The 26,881-nt window shown below is 44.8% G+C and overlaps 1 protein-coding gene across 1 annotated transcript in view; it reads left to right on the forward strand.

The window, feature by feature from the left end:
* Positions 1-26,881, forward strand: part of LOC147086914 (putative G protein-coupled receptor 139) — a 37,868-nt gene that overhangs the window by 391 nt on the left and 10,596 nt on the right. The gene's annotated exons all lie outside the window — the stretch shown is intronic.

Here is a 26,881-nt window from a genome sequence, read left to right on the forward strand (position 1 = left end):
CAGCTATTCTATTAACCATATTTTACTGTATTAATGTTCATGCCATTTACTCTCCCTCCTTGCTGCGACTGTTATTCCAGGTAAGTCTCTGAATTCAGCTATTAACTCTACAAACCTTTGCCAACTGTATTACTGTTCTTGTGAGCTACTCTCTCATCTTTGCTGCTGTTGGTGTCCCTGGTAATTCTCTATATCCAGCAATTTGATCTGTAAACCACGTTTTACTGAATTACTGTTTTTGTCATTTAAATCTTGGGAAGAAGAAAGCCATTTTCTTCGGTCCTCGTCATAAACTCCTTCCTCTATCTACCAACTCAGTCCTCTTCCCTGGCCAATGTCTGAGGCTGAACCAGACAGTTCGCAACCTCGCCGTTCTCTTTGAACCTGAGATGAGCTCCGACTTGATATCCTATGAATCACCAGACCAGCCTACTACCACCTCCATAATATCATCTGTCTCCGTGCTTCCACTGCATAAACCCTCACCTGTGCCTGTGTTAATCCTGACTCGACTATTCCAATACTCCACTGGCCGGCCTCCCAGTTACAAGCATCCATAAACTAGGGCTCATCCAAAACTCTGCTGCCCATATCCTAACTAGCATAAGTCCCGTTCACCCATCACCCCTGTGATCACTGACCTACATTGGTTCCCGATCCGGCAATACCTCGATTTTAATATTCTAATCCATGTGTTCAAAGCCAACAATGGCCTCACCCCTCCAATTAGTCCCATTCCCTGCTCTTTTCCCATAGTCCTGCAAAGTGCTCCCCTTCAAGTATTATCCAATTCCCCTTTTAAATTTAATATCTTCCCCTCTCTACCTCTCCCAGTCTTTCTGTCTCTATTTTTTATTTCTATCCTTCACTCTATCTCTCTCCCTCTTGTCTCTCTCTGTCTCTTGCTCATAGTATCCTAGAATAGTACAGCACAGAAGGAGGCCATTCGACCCATCGTGTCCATGCTGTCAATTTGAAAGTGCTATCTAATTAGACCTATTCTTTAGCCAGAGCCCTGTAGTTCATTTTCCCTTCAACTAAATATCAAATTCCCTTTCAAAAGTTGCTGCTGAATTTGCTTCCATCACATTTTCAGACAGTGCATTTCAGATCAGAACAACTCACTGCATAAAGAAAGTTCTTCACATCTCTCCTCTGGTTCTTTTCCAAATACCTTTATTCTGTGTCCTCTGTTTACCCACCATTCTTCCACTGGAAACAGACTTACTTACTCTATCAAAACCCTTCATGATATTGAACATCTGTATTAAATCTCCCCTTATGAAAAAGGACAAGGATAGACGAGGAAAAAGGTTCTCAGTTGGGGAAAGGATAATTTTACTAAGCTGAGATGTGATTAGCAAAAGTGAACTGGAAACAGCTACTTGACGGGAAATCAGTGTCTGAGCAGTGGGAGGCATTCAACGAGGAGATAGTGAGGGTTCATGGCAAATATGTTCCCACAAATCAACAGGGTGGGCCTCCCAAATCCAGAGTCCCCTGGATGTCACGAGGCATACAGGGCAGGTTAAGGGGAAAAGGGAAGAGTTTGTCAGTATCCAGGAGCAAAATAAGACAGAAATCCCAGAGGAGTATAGAGATCGCAGGGGTTCAATTAAAAAATGAAATTAGGAAAGCACAGAGAGGGCATCAAAGATATTGACAAGTAAAATCAAGGAAAACCCAGAGATGTTTTATGAATGAATAAAGAGCATGAAGATAACTGAAGACAGAATACGGCCTATTAGAGACCAAAATGGTGGAGGCAGGAGTCGTGGGATTCGTCCTTAATAAATACATTGCGTCTGACTTCACAGCAGAAGTGATGACGCTGACATTGTAGTTGAGGAGGAGTCTGAAATATTAGATGATATAAATATAGTGAGAGAAGAAATGTAAAAGAGCTTAGCATCTTTGAAAGTAGACAATTTCCAGGCCCGGATGAAATGTATCACAGACTGTTAAGACCGGCAACAGAGGAAACAGCATAGGATCAGACCATCATTTTCTAATCCTCTGTGGCTACTGGCATGCCGTCAGAGGAATGGAGTAATTCTTATTCTCTACAGTTGTTTAAAACGGGAGAAAGGGATAGACCAATTACAGCCCAGTCAGCCTGAATTCGGTGCAGGAAAAATTATTGGAAAAATCTGACAGTCAGTATAAATCGGCATTTAGAAAGGCATGGCACAATCAAGGACTGTCAGTATGGATTTGTTAAGGGAAGGTCTTGTCTGAGTAACTTGATTAAATTTTTCGAGGAAGTATCGAGGAGGGTCGATGAGGGCAGTCTATTTGCTGTAGTCTGTATAGATATTAGCAAGGCCTTTGATAAGAGCCCGAATGACAGGTTGGTCAAAAAAGTAAAAGCTCATGGCATCCAAGGGAAAGTGGCAAGTTGGGTACAAAAATTGGCTCATTGGCAGGAAGCAAAGGGTAATGGTCGACGGGGATTTTGTGACTCGAAGGCTGTTTCCAGTGGAGTTCCACAAGGCTCAGTACTGGCTCCCATACTTTTTGTGGTATCTATCAATGATTTAGACTTCAATGTAGGGCGCATGATTAAGAAGTTTGCAGATGATACAAAAATTGGCTGTGTTGTTGATAGTGTGGAAAAAAGTTGTAGCCTGCAGGAAGATATCAGTGGTCTGGTCAGGTGGGCAGAAACTTGGCAAATGGAATTCAATTTGGATATGTGTGAGGTAATACATTTGGGGAGGGCTTATAGGACAAGACAATACACAATAAATGGCAGGATACTGAGAAGTGTAGAGGAACAGGGGGACCTTGAAGCGCATCTCCACAGATCTCTGAAAGTAGCAGACCATTTAAACAGGGTGGGTAAGAAGGTATACTGGATACTTTGCTTTATTAATCGATGCATAGAATATAACAGAAGGTAGGTTATGCAAGAATTGTATAAAACACCAGTTAGGTCAGAGCTAGAGTATTCTTTACAGTTCTGGCCATCATATTACAGGAACGATGTGATTCCACTGGAGAGGGTACAGAGGAGATTTACGACTTTGTTGCCAGGACTGGGGAATTTTAGTTAAGAGGAAGATTGTATAGTACCTGGTTATGCACTTGAAGGGTTGTAACCTGCAAGGCTGTGGACCAAGAGCTAGAAAGTGGCATTAGGCTGGAGAGCTCTTTTGCAGCCATCGTGAACACGATGGGTTGATTGGCCTCCTTCTGTGCTGTAAAGGTCTATGATTCTTAACATTCGCTGCTCTAAAAAAGAACAATCCCAGCTTCTCCAGTCTCTCCTGGTAACTGAAATCCCATATCCTTTGTACAATTCTGGTAAATCTCCTCTACACCTTCTCTAATCCTTGAACTGCTGGCAAAAGTGTGTTTCTTAGAATTCGACACAATATTAAAGCAGGGGCCTAACCAGTGATTTGGAAAACGGTAGCCTTTCTTCCAGAATTTTGTTATCTTTGCCTCAGTTTGTAAAGCCAAGGCCTGCATTTATTAACAGATGTCGCAAATTGTCCTGCCACCCTCAAAGATTGGAATAAGTACACCCCAGGTCTCTCTGATCGTGCACTCCCTTTAAAATTGTACAGTTTAGCTTATATTACATCATCTAGAGCCATCTTTTGTTTCTTACCTTGTCCCATTACCTCTCCTTTTGCCTTACACAATCATCGCTTCTGTCAGTCAACCTCTCTTGTCTTCCATCTATCACAGACCTCCCCTTTGTTCTTTCTGCCCCTCCTCCCTGCCCCTGCTTAAAATATCTCTTCCTTAACTTTTTCCAGTTCTGTCGAAAGGTTCGACACGCAACGTTGATCCTTTATCTCTCTCCTCGATGCAGGCTGACCTGCTGAGTGTTTCCAGCATTTTCTATTATTATTTCAGATTTCCAACATCTGCAGTATTTTGCTATTGTAATAGTGGCAAATGGTTGTTTTTCAGTAGCTGGGAAGCATACAGTGGTGTCCACCAGGGGTTCCTGTTCAGACCACTGGTCTGTTATGTACATCAATGACAAAGACTTGGGTACACACCACATAATTTCAAAGTTTGCAGATGTCAGGAAACGCATAAATGTTAATAAACGGTGAGAAGGACAGTAAAATACATCAGGAGGGCACAGACAGTCTGGTGAAACGGGCAGAATAATGACAGATAAAATTTAACACAGAGAAGGGTGAAGTGATACATTTTGGCAGGAACTGGAAAAAGTTAAGGAAGAGATATTTTAAGCAGGGGCAGGGAGGAGGGGCAGAAGGAACAAAGGGGAGGTCTGCGATAGGATGGAAGACAGGAGAGATTGACTGACAAAAGGGATGATTGTGTAAGGCAAAAGGAGAAGTAATGGGACAAGGTAAGAAACAAAAGATGGCTCTAGATGATGTGTGAATGATGATGGCAGCAACATTAACAGCTTCCTTGTGAGGAAACAAAAGAAAAATATCTATGTAAAGAAATACAGGGGCTGATTTATAGTCTGAAATTGTTGAAGTCGCTGTTAAGTCCAGAAGGCTGCAAAGTGCCTAATAGAATGATGAGGTGCTGTTACTCGAGCTTACTGTGGTTGACACGGCCCTTGACCGTGAGCAGTCCATTTCCCACACTTCTGCTCTCACCCCTTCCCCTCCCTCCCACAAGCATGATAGAGCGACCCTTGCCCTCAGCTTTCACCCCACCAGGCTGCACATTCTGCGGATCATCCTCCTCCATTTCCGCCACCTCCAGCGTGATTCCACCACCAAACACATCTTCCCCTCACCTCCCCTTTCGGCATTCCGAATGGACCACACCCTCTGCGACACCCTGGTCCACTCCTCTATCACCCACAACACCCCTTCCCCTTTGCCCGACACCTTCCCATGAAAGCACAGGAGATGCAACACCTGCCCTTTTATCTCCTCCCTTCGAACTGTCCAGGGCCCTATACATTCCTTCCAGTGTAAGCAGCAATTTAATTGTACTTCTTACAATTTAGTTTACTGTATTCGCTGCTCACAATGCGGTCTCCTCTACATTGGGGAGACCAAACGCAGATTGGGTGACTGCTTTGCCGAACACCTCCATTCAGTCCGTAAGGGTGACCCCGAGCTTCCTGTTGCCTGCCACTTTAATTCACCGCTCCACGCCCACTCTGATCTCTCCATCCTCGGACTCTTACACTGTTCCAATGATGTTCAACTTAAGCTTGAGGAACAGCACCTCATCTTGCTATTAGGCTCTTTACAGCTTTCTGGAATTAACATCGAGTTCAACAATTTCACACTATAAAGCGGACCCTGTATTTCTTTATATTTATTTCTCTTGTTTGCTCACATGGTAGCTTTTAATGTTGCTGCCATCATCATTCACGCATCGTCTGGAGCTATATTTTGTATCTTATCTTGTCCCATTACCTTTCCTTTTTCCTAGCACCATCATGCCTTTTGTCAGTCAATCCCTCCTGCCTTCCATCCTATCACAGACCTTCACTTTGTTCTTTCTGACCCTCCTCCCTGCCCCTGCTTGAAAATCTCTCTTCCCTAACATTTTCCAGTTCTGACGAGGGGTTCGACCCGCAACGTTGACTCTGTTTCTCTCTCACTCCATGCTGCCTGACCTGCTTAGTGTTTCCAGCATTTTCTGTTGTTATTTCATTTAACACTACTCTCTGATTTCTGTCGCTTATCCAATTTCCGAGACATGTTGCCACTGACTTTTTAATCCCATAGGCTTCAATGTTGGTATTATGTGGTACTTTATCGGACGCCTTTTGATGGATAGGCAAATTGAGAAAGTATAGGCAGTAGCAATCATAGCATCATAGAATCATAGAACTGGTGGGCCAATTTGTGTTGCCGCCCCGCTCTGATCACAGGCCTCACCTGGGTTCAATCAGTGAATAACAAAATCATTGAATTTAATCCTATTTTATTATTTCTATCTATTTGTTCTCAGCCAATGGGTGATGCTGTCAAGGCCAATATTACTTGCCCATCCCTAGTTACCCATGAGAAAATGGTGGGCCTCCAGCTTGAGCCACTGCAGTCCGTGCAGTGAAGATCCTCCCACAATATTGTTACTGAAGGAATTTCAGGCTTTCGACCCAGTGATGATGAAGGAACAGTAATACATTTGAAGGGTTTGGTAGCATAGTGGTTATGTTGTTGGCTAGTAAACCAGATGCCAGGACGAAAGAACAAGAACTCAAATCCCATCAGCTGGGGAATTTTAATTCAATTATTTAGACAAATCTGGAATAAAAAGCTAGTGTCAGTAATGGTGACCATGAAACTACTGGACTATTGCAAACATCCATCTGGTTCACTAATGGCCTTTAGGGAAGGAAATCTGCCGTCCTTACCCGGTCTGACCGAAATGTGACTCCAGACTCACTGCAATGTGTTTGACTCGTATCTGCCCTCTCAAAGGGCCTAGAAAACCACTCAGTTGTATGAGGCGGCTCACCACCACCTTCTCAAAGTAACTAGGGATGGACAATAAATGAAGGCCTTGCCAGCGGTGCCAACATCCCGTGAATGCATAAAACAAATCTAAGACTGGATACTGTGTGCCTTGGGGTTGATGGTGTTCTGTGCTACAGTCCGAGTCGAATATTAACCCTTCCTCTGTGCCTCTTGTCCCCTTGATGCCAATTGCAGACAACATCTGTGGCCCTGGGGGTGAAACGTACTTACAGTTAAATCAGAAGCATAAACAAACTAGAGGCAAAAATTTTACTGAACACTTGGCAATGAGCTGGGGCTGAACACGTGGAGGAGAATATTAATAACGAGGCATTCCCGGACTGGGGGCCAATGTAGGTCAGCGAGCACAGGGGTGAATCTGGTTATTCTTATTTAGATAAAATTCAATTAACACACAAACAAGAGGGCAGAGCCGCAGCCACTGACACAGAAATACTCACACAAGCTTTTTAAAGAGGCCAGACGAGTCACACAGTCTTTTTAAAGAGACAGGACCAGTCACACTGTCTTTTTAAAGAGATAGGACCAGTCACACAGTCTTTTTAAAGAGACAGGACCAGTCACACAGTCTTTTTAAAGAGACAGGACCAGTCACACAGGCTTTATATAGAGACAGGACCAGTCACACAGGCTTTTTAAAGAGACAGGACCAGTCACACAGGCTTTATAAAGAGACAGGGCCAGTCACACAGTCTTTTTAAAGAGACAGGACCAGTCACACAGGCTTTTTAAAGAGACAGGACCTATCACACAGGCTTTATATAGAGACAGGACCAGTCACACAGGCTTTATATAGAGACATGACCAGTCACGCAGGCTTTATATAGAGACAGGACCAGTCACACAGGCTTTATAAAGAGACAGGACCAGTCACACAGGCTTTATATAGAGACAGGACCAGAAACACAGGCTTTATAAAGAGACAGGACCAGTCACACAGTCTTTTTAAAGAGACAGGACCAGTCACACAGTCTCTTTAAAGAGACAGGACCAGTCACGCTGGCTTTATATAGAGACAGGACCAGGCACACAGGCTTTATAAAGAGACAGGACCAGTCACACAGGCTTTTTAAAGAGACAGGACCAGTCACACAGGCTTTATAAAGAGACAGGGCCAGTCACACAGTCTTTTTAAAGAGACAGGACCAGTCACACAGGCTTTTTAAAGAGACAGGACCTATCACACAGGCTTTATATAGAGACAGGACCAGTCACACAGGCTTTATATAGAGACATGACCAGTCACACAGGCTTTTTAAAGAGACAGCACCAGTTACACAGGCTTTATAAAGAGACAGGACCAGTCACACTGGCTTTTTAAAGAGACAGGACCAGTCACACAGGCTTTATAAAGAGACAGGACCAGAAACACAGGCTTTATAAAGAGACAGGACCAGTCACACAGGCTTTATAAAGAGACAGGACCAGTCACACAGGATTTTTAAAGAGACAGGACCAGAAACACAGGCTTTATAAAGAGACAGGACCAGTCACACAGGCTTTATAAAGAGACAGGACCAGTCACACAGGCTTTATAAAGAGACAGGTCCAGTCACACAGGCTTTATAAAGAGACAGGACCAGTCACACAGTCTTTCTAAAGAGACAGGACCAGTCACACATACTTTTTATAGAGACAGGACCAGACACACAGTCTTTCTAAAGAGACAGGACCAGTCACACAGTCTTTTTATAGAGACAGGACCAGACACACAGTCTTCCTAAAGAGACAGGACCAGTCACACAGTCTTTTTATAGAGACAGGACCAGTCATACAGTCTTTTTATAGAGACAGGACCAGTCACACAGTCTTTTTAAAGAGACTGGACCAGAAACACAGGTTTTATAAAGAGACAGGATCAGTCACACAGGCTTTATAAAGAGACAGGATCAGTCACACAGGCTTTGTAAAGAGACAGTACCAGAAACACAGGCTTTATAAAGAACATAAGAACATAAGAACATAAGAACATAAGAAGTAGGAGCAGGAGTAGGCCAATCGGCCCCTCGAGGTTGCTCCGCCATTCAATAAGATATTGGCTGATCTGATCCTAACCACCAATCCACTATCACAGAACCATCTCCTGAGTCTAACAGAATTAGACACACGAAATAGGAGCAGGATCAGGCTACATGGCCCCTGGGCCCGCTCCGCTACCCACAGGGCCATGACCGATCCGAACCTAGACTCATGTCCAAATTCCTGCCCGCTCCCCGTAACCCTTAATTCCCTTTACTTCTAGGAAACTGTCTGTTTCTGTTTTAAATTTATGTAATGATGTAGCTTCTACAGCTTTTTGAGGCAGCATATTCCATGGAATTACCATAATCTGAGTGAAGCAGTTCCTCATCATCTCAGTTTTGAAAGAGCAGCCCATTATTCTAAGACTATGCCCCCTAGTTCTAGTTTCACCCATCATCGGGAACATCTTCCCCGCATCCACCCAATCCAACACCTTCACAATCTTAATAGTTTCAATAAGATCGCCTCTCATTCTTCTGAACTCCAATGAGTAGAGTCCCAATCTTCTCAACCTCTCCTCATATGTCCATCCCCTCATCCCCGGGATTAACCGAGTGAACCTTCTTTGTACTGACTCGAGAGCAAGTATGTCCTTTCTTAAGTATGGACACCAAAACTGTACGCAGTATTCCAGGTGCGGTCTCACCAATACCTTGTACAACTGTAGCAATACCTCCCCATTTTTATATTCTATCCCCCTAGCAATGAAAGCCAATATTCCATTGGCCTTCTTAATCACTTGCTGCACCTGCATACTAACCTTTTGAGTTTCGTGCACCAGGACCCCCAGATCCCTTTGTACTTCAGTACTTTCAAGTTTCTTGCCATTAAGATAATAACTTGCTCTACGATTTTTCCTGCCAAAGTGCATAACCTCACACTTTCCAGTATTGTATTCCATCTGCCAAACCTCTGCCCACTTACTTAGCCTGTCGATGTCCCCTTGCAGGTTTTTTATGTCCTCCTCACTCACTACTTTCCCTCCCATCTTAGTATCATCTGCAAATTTGATATGTTACACTCGGTCCCCTCCTCCAAGTCGTTAATATAGATTGTAAAGAGTTGGGGAACCAGCACTGACCCCTGCGGAACACTACTAGTTACTGATTGCCAGTCTGAGAATGAACCATTTATCCCAACTCTCTGCCTTCTGTTAGATAGCCAATCCTCTATCCATGCCAGAATATTACCCCCAATTCCGTGATTTTTTAACTTAAGCAATAATCTTTTGTGTGGCACCTTGTCAAATGTCTTTTGGAAGTCTAAATACACTACGTCCACTGGTTCCCCTTTTTCCACCCTATACGTTACTTCCTCAAAGAACTCCAGCAAATTTGTCAAACATGACTTCCCCTTCATAAAACCATGCTGACTTTGTCCTATTAAATTATGATTATCCAAATGTCCTGTTACTGTCTCCTTAATAATGGACTCCAAAATTTTACCTACCACAGATGTTAGGCTAACCGGTCTATAGTTTCCAGCCTTCTGTCTACTGCCCTTTTTAAATAAGGGTGTTACATTAGCAGTTTTCCAGTCTGCCGGGACCTTTGCCAAGTCCAGGGAGTTTAGGAAAATTATTACCAATGCATGCACAATCCCTACCGCCACTTCCCTCAAGACCCTAGGATGTAAGCCATCAGGTCCAGGTGATTTATCCGCCTTGAGTCCCATTATTTTACCGAGTACCGCTTCCTTAATGATTTTGATCGTGTTTAGCTCCTCCCCCCCTTTAGCCCCCTGTTTGTCCAGTGTTGGGATATTCTTAGTGTCTTCTACTGTAAAGACTGATGTAAAATATTCATTCAGTGTTCTTGCCATCTCCATATTTCCCACCATTAATTTCCCGGTCTCATCCTCTAAGGGACCAACATTTACTTTAGCCACCCTTTTTCTTTACATATAACTATAAAAACTATAAAGAGACAGGACCAGACACACAGGCTTTAAAAAGAGGCAGGACCAGAAACACAGGCTTTATAAAGAGACAGGACCAGACACACAGGGCTAGAAATTCAGTACGCTTTGCACCCAGTTTTCACCCAAAGAGGGCTTTTGCGCCACTTGCTGAGCTTTCGCCGATATTCAGCGCTGCGGTAATGGCGGCGTTAGCCAGTAGCGCAGCGCCACCACCGATGATGTCATCGCTGTGCGCAGTGCCCCGCTACCACCCCGCTACCGGCCCGACCGCCATATTTAGTTGCGGCCGCCTCTTCCGTAGCGGCCGCAAACAGCGATCAGAAAACGGGGCCGTCCTGTAGCCTTAGTGGGGCGCTTTAAGGTGGAGGTGCGGCTGGCCGCTTTTTCGGCGGCCGCCTGCCCGCACCTCCTTCCCCGGCCTCCTCCACCCCCCCCCCCGCGGCATTGCCAGCTGCTTTCCGCGAACCCGGCACTTCTCCGTGGCGCCGGGCTCATTTGCCGGCACTATCCAGCGGCGATCTCCCCATTGCAGGCACCTCCCCCTTAAGAGAAGGAGGAGGCCTGCAGTACCGCAGCCTGCCGCTCCGCAGCGGGTGGCGCAGCGGCGCCTAGAGCGCTGAAATTCAGTTTCAGCGCCCCAAGCGGGGGCGGGCACACCCTGGAATAGCGCCCGGTTCCGAATTGGGGCGCAAAAACTGAATATCTGACGGGCGCAACTGGCTCCACGGTCAGCGCTAACTTTTGGGCACATGCCAGCTGGCGGGCCCAAAGTGAATCTCTAGGCCACAGTCTTTATAAAGAGACAGGACCAGACACACAGGCTTTATAAAGAGACAGGACCAGACACACAGGCTTTATAAAGAGACAGGACCAGAAACACAGGCTTTATAAAGAGACAGGACCAGAAACACAGGCTTTATAAAGAGACAGGACCAGTCACACAGGCTTTATAAAGTGACAGGACCAGTCACACAGGCTTTATAAAGAGACAGGACCAGTCACACAGGCTTTATAAAGAGACAGGACCAGAAACACAGGCTTTATAAAGAGACAGGACCTGAAACACAGGCTTTATAAAGAGACAGGACCAGTCACACAGGCTTTTTATAGAGACAGGACCAGTCACACAGGTTTTATAAAGAGACAGGACCAGAAAAACAGGCTTTATAAAGTGACAGGACGAGAAACACAGGCTTTATAAAGAGACAGGACCAGACACACAGGCTTTATAAAGAGACAGGACCAGAAACACAGGCTTCATAAAGAGACAGGGCGAGAAACACAGGCTTTATAAAGAGACAGGACCAGAAACACAGGCTTTATAAAGAGACAGGACCAGACACACAGGCTTTATAAAGAGACAGGACCAGTCACACAGTCTTTTTAAAGAGACAGGACCAGTCACACAGGCTTTATAAAGAGACAGGACCAGAAACACAGGCTTTATAAAGAGACAGGACCCGTCACACAGGCTTTATAAAGAGACAGGACCAGTCACACAGTCTTTTTAAAGAGACAGGACCAGTCACACAGTCTTTATAAAGAGACAGGACTAGAAACACAGGCTTTATAAAGAGACAGGACCAGACACACAGGCTTTATAAAGAGGCAGGACCAGTCACACAGTCTTTTTAAAGAGACAGGACCAGTCACACAGTCTTTATAAAGAGACAGGACCAGACACACAGGCTTTATAAAGAGACAGGACCAGAAACACAGGCTTTATAAAGAGACAGGACCCGTCACACAGGCTTTATAAAGAGACAGGACCAGTCACAAAGGCTTTATAAAGAGACAGGACCAGTCACACAGGCTTTATAAAGAGACAGGACCAGAAACACAGGCTTTTTAAAGAGACAGGACCAGAAACACAGGCTTTATAAAGAGACAGGACCAGTCACACAGGCTTTATAAAGAGACAGGACCAGACACACAGGCTTTATAAAGAGACAGGACCAGTCACATAGACTTTATAAAGAGACAGGACCAGACACACAGGCTTTATAAAGAGAAAGGACCAGTCACATAGACTTTATAAAGAGACAGGACCAGTCACACAGGCTTTATAAAGAGACAGGACCAGTCACACAGGCTTTATAAAGAGACAGGACCAGTCACACAGGCTTTATATAGAGACAGGACCAGACACACAGGCTTTATAAAGAGACAGGACCAGTCACACAGGCTTTATATAGAGACAGGACCAGACACACAGGCTTTATAAAGAGACAGGACCAGACACACAGGCTTTATAAAGAGACAGGACCAGAAACACAGGCTTTATAAAGAGACAGGACCAGAAACACAGGCTTTATAAAGAGACAGGACCAGTCACACAGGCTTTATAAAGTGACAGGACCAGTCACACAGGCTTTATAAAGAGACAGGACCAGTCACACAGGCTTTATAAAGAGACAGGACCAGAAACACAGGCTTTATAAAGAGACAGGACCAGAAACACAGGCTTTATAAAGAGACAGGACCAGTCACACAGGCTTTTTTAGAGGCAGGACCAGTCACACAGGTTTTATAAAGAGACAGGACCAGAAAAACAGGCTTTATAAAGTAACAGGACCAGCCACACAGGCTTGTTAAAGAGACAGGACCAGTCACACAGGCTTTATAAAGAGACAGGACCAGAAACACAGGCTTTATAAAGAGACAGGACGAGAAACACAGGCTTTATAAAGAGACAAGACCAGACACACAGGCTTTATAAAGAGACAGGACCAGTCACACAGTCTTTTTAAAGAGACAGGACCAGTCACACAGGCTTTATAAAGAGACAGGACCAGAAACACAGGCTTTATAAAGAGACAGGACCAGACACACAGGCTTTATAAAGAGACAGGACCAGTCACACAGTCTTTTTAAAGAGACAGGACCAGTCACACAGTCTTTATAAAGAGACAGGACCAGACACACAGGCTTTATAAAGAGACAGGCCCAGAAACACAGGCTTTATAAAGAGACAGGACCCGTCACACAGGCTTTATAAAGAGACAGGACCAGTCACACAGGCTTGATAAAGAGACAGGACGAGTCACACAGGCTTTATAAAGAGCCAGGACCAGTCACATAGGCTTTATAAAGAGACAGGACCAGAAACACAGTCATTATAAAGAGACAGGACCAGTCACATAGACTTTATAAAGAGACAGGACCAGTCACATAGACTTTAGAAAGAGACAGGACCAGTCACATAGACTTTAAAAAGAGACAGGACCAGTCACATAGATTTTATAAAGAGACAGGACCAGTCACACAGGCTTTATAAAGAGACAGGACCAGAAACACAGGCTTTTTAAAGAGACAGGACCAGAAACACAGGCTTTATAAAGAGACAGGACCAGAAACACAGGCTTTATAAAGAGACAGGACCAGTCACACAGGCTTTATAAAGAGACAGGACCAGACACACAGGCTTTATAAAGAGACAGGACCAGTCACACAGGCTTTATAAAGAGACAGGACCAGACACACAGGCTTTATAAAGAGACAGGACCAGTCACATAGACTTTATAAAGAGACAGGACCAGTCACACAGGCTTTATAAAGAGACAGGACCAGTCACACAGGCTTTATAAAGAGACAGGACCAGACACACAGGCTTTATAAAGAGACAGGACCAGACACACAGGCTTTATAAAGAGACAGGACCAGAAACACAGGCTTTATAAAGAGACAGGACCAGTCACATAGACTTTATAAAGAGACAGGACCAGTCACACAGGCTTTATAAAGAGACAGGACCAGTCACATAGACTTTATAAAGAGACAGGACCAGTCACACAGGCTTTATAAAGAGACAGGACCAGAAACACAGGCTTTATAAAGAGACAGGACCAGTCACACAGGCTTTTTAAAGAAACAAACGCTGCAAATGAAACGGCCTAGAAATTGCTCTCGGGCGGTGGTTTAAAACAGGCGGTATCAGACCCGAAATTCTGATTGGAATTTATCGGCCATCAGATCTGTCCTTACAGATTCTCAGTCCATTAATGTTCATTCACAGGTTCTAATATTGAACTGAATATGGCCCCTTAGAACCTGCTTATTTTGCTTACATTAATTCGTACTATGTGTACTTGTCCTTAATATAGAGAAATGTTTAATAAAGTTATTAGAATTAGTAGGTTCTTGCCCACATGTCATCCCTCTGTCTACAGATAGTAATGTATAACACTTTTGACGTGTGCCTTATAGGTATTGGAGATAATTTGGGGAGTCAGCAGGGGAGTTATTCACCACAGAATTCCCAGCCTCTGACCTGCTGTAGTAGCCACGACATTTATGTGGCTGGTCCAGTGAGTCTCTGATCAATGGCGACTCCTAGGATTTTGATGTTGGAGGATTCATAAGAACATAATAAGTAGGAGTAGGAGTGGATCATTTTGCACCCCGAGCCTGCTCCGCCATTCAATAAAATCCTGGCTGAACTGATCTTGGTCTCAACATCACTTCATTTTCCACTCCAAATAACTCTTGACTCCATTATCTTTCAAAAATCTGTCTATCTCCACCCAAAATATATTCAATGACTCAGCCTCCCCAGGTCTCGGTGGTAGAGATGCCATTGACTGTCAAGTGGAAGAGGTTAGATTCCCTCTTGTTGGAGGTGGTCATTGTCCGCCACTTGTGTGGGGAGAATTTACCATAATGACACCAGGGATGAGGGATTTCAGTTATGTAGGGAGTGGGGAGTGGGGAGACAAGAAATGCTGGGATTGTTCTCCTTATAGCAGAGAGGTTTAGTGGGAGATTTGAATAGTGTTCAAAATGATGAGGGGTTTTGATACAGTAAGCATGGAGAAACTGTTTCCACTACTTGCCTTGTCATTACCAAAAGGAAAGGACACAGAAAAAAATAATCGGTGAAAGAAACAGAGAGCAGAAGAGAGAACTTTGGTCACACGGTGAGTTGTTATGATCTGGAATGAACTCTGAAAGTCTGGTGGAAGCAGATTCAGTGGGCTCAGGTAATAGCACTCTCAACTCTAAGTCAGAAGGTTGTGGGTTGAAGTCCCACTCCAGCCATTTGAACACAAAAATCGAGGCTAACACTGCAATGCAGTACTGAGGGATCGCTGCAGTGTTGAAGAGGCAGTATTGAGGGAGCATTGCATTGTCGGAAGGGACGTTTTTTGGATGTGACGTTAAACCGTGGCCCCGTCTGTTCTCTAAGGTGAACGTAAAAGTTCCCATGGAAATACATCGAAGCAGAGCAGCAGAGTTAACCCAGTGTTCTGACAAATATTTATCTCAATCAACATCACCAAAGGAGATTATCTGGTCATTATCACATTGTTGTTCGTGGGAGCTTGCTGTGCACAATTTGGCTGCTACGTTTCCTGCAGCAGTGGCTACACTTCAAAAGCACTTCATTGGCTGTAAAGCGTTTTGGGACATCTTAAGATCTTGAAAAACGCTACATAAATGCAATTCTCTCTTTCTTAACTGTAAGTTACAAAAGGTAATTGAATATATACTTGAAAATGAGACAACATCAGGGCTATGTGGAAACGGCTCAATTTTTCATTACCATTCACGACATGATATGACAGCTTTAAAATAATCTGATCTGTTGGTTGTGGGATCACTTGGCTCTGTCCCATTTCATCCACTGAGCACGATGGTAGTGGCATATGATATGATGGAGGGTGTCCTCGGGGTGAAGGCGAGACTATTCTCCACAAATATTATGCAGTGGTCAGTCCTACTAATATCGTCATGGACAGATGCATATGCGATAGGTAGGTTGGTGAGGACGAGGTCAGTCAGGCTGTGCTCTCATCTTGGTTCTCCCACCACCTGCCACAATCCCAGTCTAACAGCTGCGTTTTTCAGGGATTGGTTAATGATGATATTTCCGAGCCACTCTTGGTGATGGACATTGAGCTTTACCCTCTCCCGACCCAGAGTGTATTTGTATCCTTTCTGCACTCGGTTTCCAGCATGAACATGCGCTGAGTCATCAGCTGAGGGAGGGCGGTAGGGGGTAATCAGCAGGAAGTGACCTTACCATGTCTGACTGGAAGAAATACGACTGAATTATGTACTTAGTCAATGTTGAGGACCCGAAGGGTTTCTCCCTCCCAACTGTAGATCCCTGTGCCTCCACCTCTATTCGGTCTGTGCAGACCCTGGGACGGTGATGAGGGAGTCGGAAATATTGACTGATAGGAATTATTCTGTGAGTAAGACTATGCGAGAATTCAATATTTCCAGAGGGTTTAATGGACTATTGAGATGCATACAGGGTATTTATCTCATTGGTTAATGTTTGAAGCATTTTCTTTTGATTCCTTCGTATCAGTCCTTTGCTCCTGTTAATCTTTCTTCCCCTCAGTCAAACACCACCACATGTTTGTGTGGTTAAGGTCCCTCTTTATAAACTTGCTGTTCTTGTTCTTGTCCTAGTTTCAGACAAGATAGAAATGAAATGGGAATCAAATTCCTGAACTGAGGCGGGGGCAGTAAAATCTATGCAACCTCGAAATTAAATCTCAGGATTTAGGTGGCTGCAGTGTAAACTAGGCAGCCCAGGGAATGAAATTCCCGGAATGAGGCTGGAGCAGAGCTATCTAGGTGGCCCTGGGAATGAAATTCCTCGACTGAGGCGGGAGCAGGAAAATATAGTCAGCCTGAAGAACAACATTCCTGAACTGAGGCTGGAGCAGTGTAATCTTTGCTGTCCTGGGAATGTAATTCCTGGATTGAGGAAGGAGCAGTGTAAACTAGGTGGCTCTAACAATTACATTCCTGGATTGAGGAGGGAGCACTTTAAACTAGATGGCTCTGCTAATGAAATTCCTAGGTTGATGTGGGAGCAGTGTAAACTAGGTGGCCCTGTCAATGAAATTCCTAGATTGAAGCAGGAGCAGTGTAATCTAGGTGGCTCTGACAATGAAATTCCTGGATTGAGGTGGGAGCAGTGTAAACTAGGTGGCTCTGGCAATGAAATTCCTAGATTGAGGCTGGAGCAGTGTAAACTAGGTGGCTCTGGCAATGAAATTCCTAGATTGAGGAGGGAGCAGTGGAATCTAGGTGGCTCTGGCAATGAAATTCCTGGATTGAGGCGGGAGCAGAGTAAACTAGGTGGCTCTGGCAATGAAATTCCTGGATTGAGGCTGGAGCAGTGTAATCTAGGTGGCCCCGGCAATGAAATTCCTGGATTGAGGCTGGAGCAGTGTAAACTAGGTGGCCCCGGCAATGAAATTCCTGGATTGAGGCTGGAGCAGTGTAATCTAGGTGGCCCCGGCAATGAAATTCCTGGATTGAGGCTGGAGCAGTGTAATCTAGGTGGCCCCGGCAATGAAATTCCTGGATTGAGGCTGGAGCAGTGTAATCTAGGTGGACCTGGCAATGAAATTCCTGGATTGAGGCGGGAGCAATGTAAACTAGGTGGACCTGGCAATGAAATTCCTGGATTGAGGAGGGAGCAATGTAAACTAGGTGGCCCTGGCAATTAAATTCCTAGATTGAGGCGGGAGCAATGTAAACTAGGTGGCCCTGGCAATGAAATTCCTGGATTGAGGCGGGAGCAGTGTAAACTAGGTGGCCCCGGCAATTAAATTCCTGGATTGAGGAGGGAGCAATGTAAACTAGGTGGCCCTGGCAATTAAATTCCTAGATTGAGGCGGGAGCAATGTAAACTAGGTGGCCCTGGCAATGAAATTCCTGGATTGAGGCGGGAGCAGTGTAAACTAGGTGGCCCCGGCAATTAAATTCCTGGATTGAGGCGGGAGCAATGTAAACTAGGTGGCCCTGGCAATGAAATTCGTGGATTGAGGTGGGAGCAATGTAAACTAGGTGGCCCTTGGAAGGAAATTCCTGGGTTGAGGCGGGAGCAATGTCATGTAGATGAGTAAATGTAAGAAGTCACACAACACCTGGTTATAGTCCAACAGTTTTATTTGAAGTCACAAGCTTTCGGAGCGCTGCTCCTTCGTCAGGTGAAGTGAAGAGATGCATATAGATACAGCTTATATAGTCAGAGAATAATGTCAGATGTTTACAGGTAATCTTTCTAACTGCCATTTATCAAACCTCGGCAGAGAGATAATCACAGCAATTAAAGGTGTGAATGGTGTCCAAACAGGTCAGTCAGGAAAACATTACATCAACGAACAATGAGGTGGTGTCACTAAGGGTCAAATGTTGCAGATGCTGGGGTCTGTGTGAAAAACAATAAAACAGACAAAAAACTTTTTTTCTGCTGGAAATCACAGCAGGTCAGGCCGCATCTGTGTAGAGAGAACAAGCCAACAACGACTCGAGTCTGGATGACCCTACGTCAGGTGGGGTTACATGTAGCGTGACATGAACCCAAGATCCCGGTTCAGGCCGTCCTCATGGGTGCGGAACTTGGCTATCAGTTTTTGCTCGACGATTTTGCGTTGTCGTGTGTCTCAAAGGCCACCTTGGAGAATGCTTACCCGAAGATCGGAGGCTGAATGTCCTTGACTGCTGAAGCGTTCCCCGACTGGGAGGGAACACTCCCGCCTGGCGATTGTTGCACGGTGTCTGTTCATCCGTTGTCACAGTGTCTGCATGGTCTCGCCAATGTACCATGCTCCGGGGCATCCTTTCCTGCAACGTATGAGGTAGACAACGTTGGCCGTGTCACATGAGTATGTACCATGTACCTGGTGGGTGGTGTCCTCACGTGTGATGATGGTATCTGTGTTGATGATCTGGCATGTCTTGCAGAGGTTGCTGTGGCAGGGTTGTGTGGTGTCGTGGTCGCTGTTCTCCAGAAAGCTGGGTAATGCTCCTAGAAGTGGTCATTCTTCTCTCCCACCCCCCGTGCAGCTGATCCCCCAGTGGTGCCATGGCCTTTTCTCTGGCTGCTCTTCCCAGTGGAGCCATCACCACCACAAGTTTCCAGAACTGTGAACCAGTTAGTGAGCGAGATGCACTCTGGGGTTTCCTGCCCTACCTGCCTGGTCCTCATACTCTGTCTGCTGGTCACCAATTCCCTCTCTGCCTGCACACTCTGAGGCTGTGGGGTGACCACTTCTAGGAGCATGCTTTCCAAGTATTTCTCTGCCTCCATGATGCACTGTAGTGACTCCAGCTGCCGCTCAAGCTCCAAACACGGAGCTCAGGTTGATGCAGTTGGCGACACTTCCTGCACATGTGGTCGTCTAGGCCATAAGAAGCATCCAGGATATCCCACATGCACACGATGTGCAAATGACAGTACTGAGCTACCCTGCCATGCCTCTATTTACCAGTCTATTGGGATAATTTCGCAGAAATAAACTTAAAACTTTACAAGAAACTCTCAAAAGCTTCTCACCAATCAGCACCTCCCTCTTTTAGATGGGCTATGAACTACGTCTGTCTGATGGTCACCCATTCCCTCTCTGTCTACACAGTCTTAAGCTGCCGGGTGACCACCACCTGAAACGTGCTATCCACGTAGCTCTCAGCCTACAGATGGACCGCACTGTCATCAGCGGCTTCTCAAGCTCCAAAATTTGTGGGAAGTGTCCTGGGATTCCCAAATGGCACAGGATGTGCACTCCACGTTACTGAGGTGCCGGCTCATGCCTCTACTTAATTGACTATTAATTAACTTAACAGAATTAAACTCAAGACTTAAAAAAATCATCTAATCACCATTTCTTGTTTCAGCATCTTTCCTTGTGCTGACGTCACTTACCTCGCTCCCTTATGCTCGCTCCCGGCTCCGGGTTCTCTGGCATACCTTTATCTGCAGCTGCCCCTCTCATTCTCTCCTCCTCCCCCCTCTGCCCCTAATTCCTACTCTCTCCAAATTCACAACCATAGCACTCTGTTTAGAAGCACTCCTTTTAGGATCACTCTGTGCAGGCCACTGAAAAAAATGGATTTCCACAAAACTTGTTCTATGATTTACTCCATACCAGGATTTCAGGATCAAAAAAATAACAATCAATGAATTGCCCTAAACGACAGTATCTTAGAGCTGATACCACTGATGGAACGATGTGACTCACCTACATGGTGTGGAGATGCCAGAGTTGGACTGGGGTGGACAAATGTAAGAAGTCACACAACACCAGGTTATAATCCAACAGCTTTAATTGAAGTCACAAGCTTTCGGAGTGCTGCTCCTTCGTCAGGTGAAGTGGAGAGAGTGCCAGGATGTCACTGAGCGGCTGAAGAACATTCTGAGTGGGGACGGTAAACAGCCAGACGTCATTGTCCATATTGGCACTAACGAAATAGGCAGAAAGAGAGATGAGGTCCTGCAGGCAGACGAAAGGGAGCTAGGAAAGAGATCAATAGGCAGGGCATCAAAGGTAGCAATCTCTGGATTACTCGCAGTGCCAAGTGCTAGCGCCTACAGGAATAGGAGGATAGAACAGATGAATCCGTGGCTGGAGAGGTGATGCAGGAGGAAGGGCTTTAGATTCCCGAGGCATTGGGATCCTTTCTGGGGAAGGTGGGAACTGTACAAGCTGGACGGGTTACAACTCAACGGAGACGGGACCAATATTCTCGCGGGGAGGTTTGCTAGTGCTGTTGGGGAGGGTTTAACCTAGCTTGGCAGGGGGGTGGGCACCAGCATATAGGAGTAGAAAAGAGGAATAAGGTGCATAAAGCAGTGAGTGTGTTTGTTAGTACAAGAGAAGAAAGTAGTGTTAGAGGCAGAAGTAGTATTATATTAGATAGGAACAGACTAAGAAAATTTACAATAAATCGAAAAATGGGTTTAGAATGCATGTACATAAACGCATAAGGTGTGGTGAATAAGTTTGGTGAGCTACAAGCCCAATTAGTAGTGTGGCAATATGATGTTGTGGCAATAACGCAAATGTGGCTTAAAAACGATGAGGACTGGGCACTTCATATTCAAGGGTACAAGGTGTTCAGAAAAGATAGAGAAATAAAAAAAGGGAGGTGGGGTGGCAGTGCCGATTAAGGAAGACATTGTAGTGTTGCAAAGGGAGGATGTTCTTGAGGGGACAAGGACAGAATCCATTTGGTTAGAGCTGAGGAGCAAAAAGTGTATGATCATGCTAGGGGGGGTATTCTATAGGCCTCCAAATAGTGAGAGGGAGGTAGAGGAGTGAATCTGCAGGGAAAGCACAGAGATATGCAAGAGCTAGTGCATGCTGATATTGGGGAGCTTTAATTACCCAAACATCGATTGGGATAATGCTAGGGTAAAGTGAAATGAGAGGGAGGATTTTCTGAAATGTGTTCAGGATAAATTCCTTGACCAGTATATTCTTGGCCCAACTAGAAAGGAGGCATTGCTGGATCTGGTGCTGGGGAAAGAGGTGGTCCAGCTCGACCAAGTGACTATGGGAGAACACTTTGGCACGTGTGATCATCGTATCATAAGAATTAGATAAGCAATGGAGAGGAGAAAGGAACAATCTAGAGTGGACCTTCTAAACTGGAATAGGGCTAACTTCAATGGGATGCGAAAGGATCTAGCCAGGGTAAAATGGAACCAAAGACTGAAAGGAAAAACTGTAACAGAACAATGGGTGATCTTTAAGGAGGAGATGTTCCAAGTACAGGCTAGGTACATTCCAATAAGAGGTAAGGGTAAGGGAACCAATGCAAGGGCTCTTTGGATGGCGAGGGAGACAGAGACGACGATGAAACAAAAAAGGAGGGTGTGTGATTCATGTCAGTTTAAATCTTCAAGGGAGAACCACACCAAATACGTTAAGTTGAGAGGGGAAGTGAAGATGAAAATAAAATTGGCAAAGAGGGAATATGAGAGTAGAATGGCAGTAAACATAAAAGGGAACCCAAAAATCTTCTGCTGGAATGAAAATAGCAAGCGGGTAGCAAGAGGCGGGGTGGGGCCAATTAAGGACAAAGAAGCTGATATATGCTTAGACACGCAGGGCAAGTCTAGAATACTCAATGGCCCAGAACTTGGTGTCGGGGGCTTGCCGCGCGTGCAAGCCCCCGGTGTGCACTTACCCGGTGCGCCGACATCTGAAACCTGGCCTGCAGTGGATTTCCTGTCAGTGGCCCGGTTCTGATGTCGGCGCGCTGTGCTAACCTGACCCAGCGGCGTAGTTAGTGCAATGTGCCGGCTGGGATCAGGTGAGCACTGTTCAGCCAATCAGGGGAGGGGAAACTTCATTCATAAGTTTGAGAGTAAGAACTGTCAAACTCATGAGAAGTACTGCACCCCAAAACACTACTTAAACTTTAAATACATTTTTTTAAACACCCCAATCATTAAATTAAGTATAAATAAGTTTTTAAAAATAATTTAAACAATAATTTTTTTTTTGAAAAAAATAAATTTTTAATAATAAGGGTCTAAAACTAAACTTACGTTATTGTAGATTCTTTAAAATAATAAACCTGTGGAAAAAAAATTCTAAATTGCACTAAAACACAACTTACCTGTAAAAATAAATACTTACATGTGCTTTTTACAAGCATAAAGAGCGGAGGCATTTACACATGCGCAAATTCCCCAAAACAGAGGAAATCCAAGACACATGCGCTGCCCCCTACAGCGCACACACTAGCCTCTTCACCTCTTGGGTTAGAGGAGAGGAAATGCTGGTTTTCAGCGCATGCGCTGTGCATGCTGAAAACCGGCATTTCCTCCGGCCAGACGCGTGAGTACCCCTTCCGTACTCACGCGTTTGGGGAGGATTTACTGCCCCATTGAATACTTTGTATCGGTGTTTACAAAGGAGGTGGATGCCGTCAAAAAATCGGTAGTTGTGGAAAAGGTAGCAGCAACGGACGGGGTAAAAATAGATACACAGGATGTATTAGAAAGGCTGGGTTTGTTTAGTGTAGATAAGTCGACTGGTCCAGATGGCTTGCATCCCAGGTTGCTAAGGGAATTGGGGGATGAGATAACGGAAGGGCTTGCCATAATTTTCCAATCTTCCCTAGATGCGGGGGAGGTGCCCGAGGATTGGAAAGTGGCAAAAATGACACCACTGTTCAAGAAAGGGTGTAAGGACAGTCCTAGTAACTACAGGTCGGTCAGTTTAACAGCAGTGTTGGGTAAAGGTTTAGAAACAATAATCAAGAAAAAAATTAACGGGCATTTGGAGAGGTTTAAGCTAATTAAGGAAAGCCAACCCAGATTTGTGAAAGCCAGATCGTGTTTGACTAATCTAAATTAATTTTTTGACGAAGTAACAGGGAGGATTAATGAAAGGAATGCAATGGATGTTGTCTACATGGATTTTAGGAAGGCGTTTAACAACGTACCACATAGAAGGCTGGTTAACAAAATTAATTGAGGCTCTTGTAATAGAATGGTCAGTGGCAGCTTGGATAAGGAATTGGCTTAATGACAGAAAACAGCGTGTTGTGGTAAATGGCTGTTTTTAAGATTGGAGGATGGTAGCCAGTGGTGTTCCGCAAGGGCCAGTGCTGGGGTCACTGCACTGCTTTTTTTGATATACATAAATGACCTGGATATTGGAATATAGTGTTGAATTTCTAAATTTGCCAGTGACACCAAACTTGGGGGTGTGGCAAACAGTGAGGATGATATCAATCGGCTGCAACAGGACATAGAAAGGCTAGTAGTGTGGAAAGACAAGTGACAGATGGAATTTAATACAGAGAAGTGTGAGGTGATGGAGTTCGTTAGAACCAACAGGGAGAGGCAATATACACTTAATGAAACATAGACACATAGAAACATAGAAGGTAGGAGCAGGAGTAGGCCATTCGGCCCTTCGAGCCTGCTCCGCCATTCAATGAGATCATGGCTGATCATCCAAATTCAGTACCCTGTCCCTGCCTTCTCCACATATCCCTTGATCCCTTTAGTCTTAAGAAATATATCCAACTCCTTCTTGAATATATTTAATGAACTGACCTCCACCGCCCTCTGTGGCAGAGAATTCCACAGGTTCACCACTCTCTGGGTGAAGAAATTCCTCCTCATTTCAGCCCTAAATGGCTTACCCCTTATCCTTAGAATATGACCCCTGGTTCTGGACTCCCCGGCCAGCAGACTCATCCTTCCTGCATCTAGTCTCTCCAGGCCTGACAGAATTTTATAGGTTTCGATGAGATCCCCTCTCAACCTTATAAACTCCAGTGAGTATAAGCCCAATCGACCCAATCTCTCACCATACGTCATTCCTGCCATCCCAGGTATCAGCCTGGTAAATATTCGCTGCACTCCTTCCATGGCAAGAACGTGCTTCCTCAGGTAAGGCGACCAAAACTGCACACAATACTCAAGGTGTGGTCTCACCAAGGCCCTGTACAACTGTAGCAAGACATCCTTGTTCCTGTACTCGAACCCTCTTGCTACGAAGGCCAACATACCATTTGCCTTCTTAACCACCTGCTGTACCTGCATGCTTATCTTCAGCGATTGCTGCACAAGGACATCCAGGTCTCTTAGCACTTCCCCTTCTCCCAATCTATTGCCATTCAAAAAATAATCTGCCATCCTGTTTTTGCCACCACAGTGGATAACCTCACATTTATCCACATTATAGTGCATTTGCCATGTTTCTGCCCAATCACCCAACCTGTCCAAATCGTCCTGCAGTTTCACGACATCCTCCTTACAGCATACCCTCCCATCCAGCTTTGTGTCGTCTGCAAATTTGGAGATATTACATCCAATTCCCTCGTCCAGATCATTAATATATATTGTGAACAGCTGGGGTCCTAGGACCGATCCTTGAGGTACCCAACTAGTCACTGCCTGCCACTCAGAAAATGACCCGTTTATTCCAACTCTTTGCTTTCTGTCCGCCAACCAGTTCTTTATCCAAGTCAATACCTTGCCCCCAATCCCATGTGCCTTAATTTTGCACGCTAATCTCTTATGCGGGACCTTATCGAAAGCCTTCTGAAAGTCCAAGTACACAACATCCACTGGTTCTCCCTGATCTATTTTACCAGTTACATCCTCAAAAAATTCCAGTAGATTAGTCAAGCATGATTTACCTTTTGTAAATCCATGTTAACTTTGTCCGATCCTGTCACTGCTTTCCAAGTGCTCTGCTATTACATCTTTTATAATGGACTCCAGCATTTTCCCCACTACTGATGTCAGGCTTACTGGTCTATAACTCGCCACTTTTTCTCTACCACCTTTTTTGAATAGTAGGGTAACATTAGCTACCCTTCACTCCATGGGTACTGTTCCAGAGTCTATCGAGTTCTGGAAGATGACCAGCAGTGCATCTACTATTTCTAGGATCACTTCCTTAAGTACCCTGGGATATAGATTATCAGGCCCTGGGGATTTATCGGCATTCAGTCCCATCAATTTTCCTAACACCATTTCCCTACAAATACTGATTTCTTTCAGTTCCACTCTTTCATCAGACCCGATGTTCCCCGGCATCTCTGGGAGGTTATTTGTGTCCTCCTTTGTGAAGACAGAACCAAAATATATATTTAGTTGGTCTGCCATTTCTTTGTTCCACATTATAAATTCCCCTGATTCTGACTGCAAGTGACCTACGCTTGACATCACCAATCTTTTTCTCTTCACATATCTGTAAAAGCTTTTACAGTCAGTTTTTAAGTTCCCTGCAAGCTTACTCTCATATTCTATTTTCCCTTTCTTAATTAATACCTTTGTCCTCCTTTGTTGAATTCTAAACTGCTCCCAATCCTCAGGATTATTGCTTTTTCTGGCCAATTCATATGTCCTCTCCTTCGATCTTATGCTATCCCTAATTTCCCTCGTTAGCCACGGTTGAGTCACCTTTTTTGTTTTATTTTTATGCCAAACTGGGATGAACAAATTCTGTAGCTCATCCATTCGGTCTTTGAATGTTTGCCATTGCCTCTCCACCGTCAACCCTTTGAGTGCCATTCCCCAATCAATCCTACCCAACTCGCTCCTCAGACCATCGTAGTTTCCTTTATTTAAATTGAGGACCCTAGTCTCTGAGTCAACTACTTCATTCTCCATCTTAATGAAGAATTCGGTCATATTATGATCGCTCCGACCCAAGGGGCCTCGTACAACAAGATTGCTAATTAATCCTTTCTCATTACATAATACCCAATCTAAGGTGGCCTGATTTCTGGTTGGTTCCTCGACATATTGGTCTAGGAAACCATCCCGTAAACACTCCAGGAATTCCTCCTCCACATTATTTTAACTAATTTGGTTGGACCAATCTATATGCAGATTAAAGTCACCCATGATGACTCCTGAGCCCTTATTGCACGCTTCTTTAATTTCCCTTTTAATGCCATCCCCAACCTCCGCCTTTCTGTTTGGAGGTCTATATACCACCCCCACTAACGTTTTTTCCCCTTAGTATTTCTCAATTCTACCCATACAGATTCCACATCATCAGAGCTAATATCCTTCATTACAATTGTGTTAATCCCTTCTTTAACCAGTAATGCTACACCACCTCCCTTACCTTTTTGCCTATCTTTCCTGAATATCGAATACCCCTGGAAGTTGAGTTCCCAGTCTTGGCCATCCTTGAGGCACGTTTCTGTAATCACAACCAAATCATATTCGTTGACCTCTTTTTGCGCAGCCAATTCATCCACCT

Source organism: Somniosus microcephalus, unplaced genomic scaffold (genome assembly GCF_052327205.1).
Source record: "Somniosus microcephalus isolate GS21.2 unplaced genomic scaffold, FLI_Smic_1.0 unresolved_chr6, whole genome shotgun sequence".
NCBI lineage: Eukaryota > Metazoa > Chordata > Chondrichthyes > Squaliformes > Somniosidae > Somniosus > Somniosus microcephalus.